This window comes from Hypanus sabinus, unplaced genomic scaffold (genome assembly GCF_030144855.1).
Source record: "Hypanus sabinus isolate sHypSab1 unplaced genomic scaffold, sHypSab1.hap1 scaffold_52, whole genome shotgun sequence".
Classification (NCBI taxonomy): Eukaryota; Metazoa; Chordata; class Chondrichthyes; order Myliobatiformes; family Dasyatidae; genus Hypanus; species Hypanus sabinus.
In genome coordinates this window covers 1,178,550-1,186,455 of record NW_026781382.1, presented here as the reverse complement: position 1 = coordinate 1,186,455, position 7,906 = coordinate 1,178,550, and the positions used below count along the sequence as shown (strand labels likewise).

Genomic DNA, 7,906 nt, shown 5'->3' with positions numbered 1-7,906 from the left:
ATAATTTCATCAAGTTCTGCGGGCCGGATTAAAGAGCTTAACGGGCCGCATATGGCCCCCGGGCCGTAGTTTGCCCATGCCTGCTCTAAACCCTTTGGCCTGAAATCAGTGTTTGGAAAGCTGCTGGAATTTATTGTTAGGTATAAGATTACAGAATATCTGGAGGCACATGACAAGACCGGCCAATGCCAGCAGGGTTTCCTGCAAGGAAAATACTGCCTGACTAACCTACATCAGTTTTTTTTTTCTTCAGATTGCAAACAGGGAAGACGAAGGAGATGCAGTACACATAGTGTCTTTGGATTTTCAGAAGGAGTTTGACAAGGTGCCGTAGGCTGCTTAGCAAGAAAAGAGCCCTTGGAATAACAAAAAAAAAATACCCAGCATGCGTGGAGCATTGGCTGATCGACAGAAAACAGAAAGTGGATATAAAGTAAAACTTTCCTGGCTGTCTGCAGGTTATCAGTGGAGTTCCACAGCGGTCGGTTTTGGGACCGCTGCTTTTTTCGATGTTTGTCAATGATGTGGATTATGGGATTAATGGATTGTGAGAAAAACTTCCGATGATACAAAGATAAGTGGAGGAGAGGGTAGTGCTGAGGAAACGAAGGGCGTGAGAAACTTAGATAGTTTAGGGGAATGAGCAAAGTAGTAGCAAATGAAATGCAATGCTGGAAAATATATGATCATCCACTTTGGTGGAAAGAAATAAACGGGGAGAATATTATTTAGGTGGGGAGATAATTCAAAATGCAGGGGTGCAAAGGGACGTTGGAATCCTTGTGTTGGATTCCTTAAGGGTTATCCTACAGGTGAGTTAGTGATGAAGAAAGCGAATGCAATGCTGGCATTCATCTCCAGATGTATTGAATATAAGAGCAGGGATGTGATGTTGAGGCTCTATAACGTACTCGTGAGACCACACTTGAAGTATTCTGGGCAGTTCTGGGTTCCATATAGTAGAAAGGATATACTGATGTTAGAAAGTGTTCAGAGAAGATTCAAGAACATTTTTCCTGAATGAAAGGGTTAGCATATGAGGAACATCTAGCAGCTCTTGGCAGCATTCCCTGGAGATCAGGAGAATGAGTGGCATATCATAAAACGTTCAAAATGTTAAAATGCGTGAACAGAATATAATAGCAAATTTACTTCTCGTGGTAGGGGAGTCTAGGACAAGAGGGCCCGACTTTAGTGTTAAATGAAGTCCATTTAGAAAAGAGATGCGGAGAAATTAATTTATACCGAGTGAATAAATCTCCAGAGTTTTTGTCAAGAGCGGCTGCGGAGTCCAAATCATTGGGTACATTTAAGGCACAGATTGGTAGGTTCTTGATTAGCCAGGGCTTCAAGCGGTATGGGGAGAAGGCAGTGGACTGGAATGACTGGAAGATTTGCATAAGTTTATGATTGAATGGTGGAGCAGACTCGATGAACCGAAGGCCCTACTTCTGCACCTATATATTATGGTCTTATGGAACGAGCAGCCGGCAATTGCTACACTACCAACGGTAATACCTACAGATCTGATCAACTGCCTGTCCACCTCCCACCTGTCAACCGGTAAAGACGGCAATGCACAACAGATGTTCCCTTGAAGTTTCAGCTTCAAAACAAGGATCACAATTTAAATTTAAAACTAATTCTAACGATTAATAATAATGGCTTCAATGCTCATTGACAAAGCTTACGCAGACTTCTCAATATGCCTTATATCTGTCTTAATATAGCACGGCAAAAGACATTATTCACACCTCAAGGTTTACCTCCGTCATCTGCCCCTCACATGAGTGTGACTTCCTAATGTTCTCCACGACAGCTTTAATTGCCGATTCCAGTCGCTAATGGTGGTTTGACGTACCGCTGTGCAGCTGGAGATCGGTGATTCTATCCAATGTTTGTACAATTTTACCCGGACCACCTTCTGTCAATCTTTCAACCAAATAAAAACATTACAGCAATATTCGTCTATTAGAATGAGTGTCAGGACGGAGATCAGCGAGGAGGAATGATTGGATCGAAGAATGTAGAAGCAACATCTTATATTCTGTCTGGGTAGCCACCAATTTGACGTTATGAACATCAGTTTCTGGAACCTATTAATGACAATTGCTAACCCAGTCACTTTTCCATTCCTCATCCTTTTCCCAATGTCGCCTTATGTCCTTGCCTGCCTATTGCTTCCTTCTTGTGCTGGTGTTCCTCATTTTTTTAAATTTTGTTTTCCAAGACCTTCTGTGCTCCCCAATTAGATTCCCCCATATGCAACTCAGATTCTCATTCACCAATCAACTTGTCAGCTCTTTACTATGCACATCTACACCTCCAGGTTCACTTTTCAAATTGTGTTCCTTCCTCCCATCCCTGCACGTTTTAATCATAACTCCTCATTTTTTTTTCTGCAGTCCTGCTGAATAGTCTCGACCCGAAACGTCGCCCGCTTCTTCTTTTACATTGATTCTGCCTGGCCTGTTGAGCTCCTCCAATATATTGTGTATGTTGATTGAATTCCCAGCATCTGCGGATTTTCCCCTGATTGTTAATTACTTCCTGCACATAGATTTGATACAAAGGATGACGTCGTGATATAAGTTTCAAACACATTTATTATCAAAAATATATAAATTATCCGCCTTATGATTAGTTTACTTACAGACATTCAGAAGCAAGAAAAGCGAAGAAGCAAATTTGAAAAAAAAAACACACATAAAATAATGGAAAACCGGCAAACATGATGTAAACGACAACATTTCGAACCATATTGATTCCTAAGATCGCCTCCACCTAGCCCATGTAGTCCCATGTCGACTGATCAGTTGACAACATTTAGGCGAAAAAAAACCCCGCAAAATTCGCAGAGCTGACAGTCACCGAACAGAGGGATGATCATTAACGGGAGTGCTAGAGAAGTCACCCCGATCCTTGTCTCTGATCCTGAAATTCGGGCTGCCAGGGCTGGAGTTTAAATTATCCAAGCACCGGGAAATAACTCGATCTGAGACCCTGATACCAGATTAGAAAATACAATTTACTATAAAATGGGTAAAACAAGGCGAAATTTGTTAGAAACATTGCATATTTCTCTTATCTTTGGATACGTTTCACTATTATGGAAACCTCACTTTATTATTAATTGTTAGAATTATATACGTACTCCATCATTTTACCAACGCGGCTGTGTTGTTAATTCAAAGAGCAACACTGCAAATTAGTTGACAACTTCACTTAGTTTTCAGTTCTCTACCGTGGCAAAGGTCGTGGCATTGTCACGAAGGTGAAATGAACTAAACGGTCCACATCAGATTCTGTTCCATATCGGCATGCTGCGAGGAACTGAACGTTCCATATCAAATTCTGTTCCATACCTAGTGTAAAGCTTTATAGACGTTCATTCTGTTATCAGTGTTAAACAGTTTGATTCAGTGGCAGACTGGATGATGTGTTTAATGCGTTGCCATCTGTTGAAAAATAAAGCAAATTAGAGGTCAAAAGGTAATAGCAAGTGATGTTGTTTAGATACATATAAGCAATATGTAGTTCAATGACCATTTTATTGTAGTATCATGTCCTAAGGATTATGTTATTTAAATCACTGTTTAAAACAATTAACACTTTTTTCTTTGACTAAGATCAATGTCGTGATTTTTTGTTTTGCTTTGGCGAATGAATTATAATTAATATATCTAACAAAGATGAACTCACTTGATTTCTTTCTGCTGAGCGGATCTCTCATAATAATACTGCAGTTTTTCATCAGTAAATTTATTGTCCTGTTTCCCATCCTGACTGGAATTGCTTAGGTTGATCTGCATCAGCGAAGGATTTGTAATGAGCGCAAAGAAGACACTCTCCAGACAATTGTCCGTAAGATGGTTAGATTTCAGCCTGAATTGAAAGCAAACGAGAAGCCGAGAGTTAAAAAGGAAACGCACTCACACGCGCACACGCACACACAGATGTACCCACAAACCATGTGCACACGCATGCATGCCTTGCTGCGTTTCGTTATAGTTATGATCATACTGCTGACATCAGAATTTCTTCATATATGGGCTGTCATATGGATATGGATTCTTCAAATCTACTTTAAACAGCTTCTTTCTTGTCTAAATATGGACAAACACAGGAGCAACTAGCAAACGTGGGTTGATCTCCTCACAAGGCAGGCAGCATTAATCTAGGGAAAGTGAAGTTTGAAATATCGGGCTGAGACAAATAGATCCGCAGTGAAAGCGGAGAAGGTAGGCAATAACTCTTTTAACCTCTTCTGTTTGCTTTTATCTGCATATTGTCCATCCCTTAACGCGATTGATTGATCACATTTTTCTCAGATATTCCAGCATTTTTCAGACTTCTGGGTCGAAGCAGCAAGATTTCAGATCTGCGTCTCCCTTAACTATCCCCTCGACTCGATTGACGTCATCTGCACCTTTTCCTTTACTCCTTCTATGGTTACACTTCTCATCCAGTTTTCAACAGTCTCCTAACTCTAAACATCTTCCTATTTTAAACAGAACTATCTGCGCTTTATGAGTAATGATACATAAGTCCAGCGATAATATTTTAGCCCTGTCGTGACACTCACTCCATTATTTCAAGTCAATCATCTGTCAACATACTAAATTTTCACACATCGTCTTAACCAACATCATTCCCTGCATAGGTGCCTCCTGAACATCTGACTTTTAGAAACTTGATTGTGCATAATAACTTCTGCAGTCGTTGGTGTGCTGATGAATCAGTTCGACTGTTTTATAGGAGATGATACGCGAAAGAGATACATAATCGAATGTCACCTCTTCGTCTTGACGCTGGACATCATAAACAATTACTCACGTCAGTGTTTTTATTTTACTCTTTTTCAGAACATCGAAGAGACGCTTCACTCCAGAATCTTGTAGGTTATTCTGGTTCAATCTGAGTATTCAATATAAACACGAATAATTAATTGATCCGGATATTTAAACTTGGAACGATATTCCAATAAGTTATTCAGCTTATTTACCACATGATACAGTAAAGATAATTCAATATCAATTATATTACTATTGTTATTAAGTCAATGTTCATTTTGAGACTAACTGCTGAACTTGAAATTCACTCTACTGTCCATGAAAAACTTAGGCAGGGTACTAATTTATAGACACAGATACACGTGAATGACTGCAATACATTCAGGTTAACATATTATTGAATCTCAGTAAATGAAGACATCAGCATTGGACCACCACTCAGTGGCTGAACTCCCATTTCAAGAAGAGAAAAACGTTCTCTGTCAAACACGTCCTCGGTAAAGAACTAACCCACACTACAAATCCACGCCGCAATAGTTCAAGTAGCATGAATTAACCTTCCTCCTTGATATTGTGCAAGTGTGTGTAGTAATCCGTTACAACACAAAATGTTTGCCCTTTAACATAAAACTCTTTTGAGATAATCCCTCAGACGATGCAAGTGACATTTAAAATAAGGTATGAAAGGGTGTTTTCTTGTACCAAGAAAGGGTGTTTTCTTGTATCATTTTTAACGGGAAAATACTTCAATAGTAATCTAAAATATACGAGATGTTATCAAATTAGAACAACCGATAAAACGAAGTCATTGAGAAAAATGTTTATTTAGACCCAAAGTGATATCGACAATCCACAGCATTGCCACTTTATGCAGATATGTGTATACTATTTTTTTAATATATTTACCGTATTTGATATATTACCTGAGAATTACACATCTGGGCAGCACCTGTTCCAGTTTCCGAATTTCCTCCGGTTGTGCAAAGCACGAACTGAGGTCCAGCTCTTGAATCTCTTCAGTGTAGGTTAAGGTTCTGGATAAAACAATGCAGTCAGGAGATTTGAGACGAAGGTGATTTAATTTAATAGTTGTAATGGAATGCAATACGTCCTTCATTATTTCATCGTCTAGAAATTCAAATAAACAGTACAGTATGCATAAAAACGTTCTTTGAGTATGTTTCGTATCCATGTCCTTCAAGCGTCTGGTGGCAATTCTTCTGAGCCATTCGGAGATACAGGAAGTAACTTCAGTAGGGAATGTCTGCAGTTCCAACTCTAGGCGATCCGTTGACATCCGAGAAGACAGGCCGACAAGAAAAATTGAGAAGGTACTGAATCTTCCTGTAATGTCTGTAGATCTTTCATCCAGTATCTGTTCCAGTTGAGATATTGGAGCATTTAGAACACTGGTAAGGGCAGCAAGGAAGTCTCGTAAAACAGAGTGCCTAAATTTGCAAATAGCACCACCACTCTGTTTGTCCAGACCCTGATACATAAACGCAGAGATAAACATGGAAGTACACGAATCCAGATCCCTGACTGCGTCTCCTTCAAATGAAAGTGTGTTTTGTTTAATGCCCTTCTCTGCCAGTTCTCCAACTGCAGTTAAACACTTCCGATTTGTGCTACGATCGTAACCACATTTTGTGAAAAGATGTGTGACGTAGTCAAAGAGCACCATGGTATGGTTTATGATGAGGTTTCTTTCTCCTTGTGTCTGGAAAGATTCCAGTGACGAGGCGAGGGTGACGCAAAACAGAGGGTCACTACACATATTCCACAATATGTCACTTTGCTTAATGAAGTCCACAATTTCATTTGCATTCTGTCCATTGCCGAAATAACGGCGAAAATATGTTTTTGCTTTCTCAGAAGTGAATCCCATAAGTTCGAAAGTTGAATCTGCTCTTACGTGATGCAGAAGTTCAAGCTTCCATTCTCGGGTTGTGATCAGCACTGAGCAACCTCTCAGAAATTCTCCGTGTAGGAGACAGCGTACGATATCGCATACATAATATTCAGACTCTGTGTTCCTAATTTGAGTGTCCGTTAAACTGTATCGTGAATTGTCGTTTCTACTAGTATTAGACAGAGTGAACTGTCGATACAATTGGTCCAGATCATCAAATATAAACAATAACCTTTTGGGTTCATTCCACAGATGATCCAGATAGTCTTCGAAGTGAGGATATGAGTCAACGATCAATCGACTGAATGTTATTGGAGATTTTATTGCATTTAAGTTCTGAATTTTGAAAGGAAGGACAAAACTGAATTCTTGAAATTCCACTTCCCTGGCCCAGTCATTGATTATCTTTTGTACTAGGGTGGATTTCCCCGTTCCTGCAGCTCCATACATGATGCTGATGGTGGTCTTCTCAGAATCACTCTTGCTTAGTTTGAATAATTCTTGGTACTCAACTTCGGTAATATGCGTATGAGATACTCCTGTTAAATTTGCATGTTCACTTTCTATCATTGTAATCGTTGGCTCAATATAGATGTCAGAAATTAAACATGGCTTGGGCAAGTTCAATTTCCTGCTCTGTCTTCCGAGATTGTATCTGTGTAGACGTTTCACATCTGGAATAACGAATAAACATGAACAGTGTTTCTATGCTTTGTCCATAGTATAAATAAAGGGTGATTACAGACTGACAAAAATAATAATAATCGTCCCTCATTCTGTATGTGCGGTATCGCTATCAATTAAAAGCGCTTAAGTCGTTCTTCATACCATATCTCTCCAAATTAAAATAAATTTTATCAATTTTATTAATTAAAATTTATAAAAGTGTTGTACGAAAACTTTGAATTCAACAACATAATCCTGTTTACCGTCAAGATGTGGCATAGTCAAAGGTTTCAAAGTTTTCAAATGCACATTTAATGCCAGAGAAATGTATACATGATACAAACATCCAGTAAAGCAGAGGAGTATTCCAAATAATGGAAGATAGTTAAATATTAGGATCCCAAAGCACCCTAGCTGCACCCCCACGCAAAAACAGTATCCGAACAAGGATTCCCTCTCTCCTACCAGCAGGAAAAGCATCGGCAGCCCTTGCCGGGCACTGAAACGAGCGGCGAAGCATCAATAAAGACACAGA

At 39.4% G+C, this 7,906-nt stretch overlaps 1 long non-coding RNA gene across 1 annotated transcript; it reads right to left on the bottom strand.

Annotated features, from left to right (window-relative positions):
- Positions 1-2,634: 2,634 nt before the first annotated feature.
- Positions 2,635-4,882, bottom strand: LOC132389266 (uncharacterized). The gene is made up of 3 exons (XR_009510467.1): positions 4,837-4,882; positions 3,703-3,885; positions 2,635-3,458 (listed from the first exon to the last, which is right to left on the bottom strand). It is a non-coding gene; the product is annotated as an uncharacterized LOC132389266 (long non-coding RNA).
- Between the last annotated feature and the right edge of the window lie 3,024 nt (positions 4,883-7,906).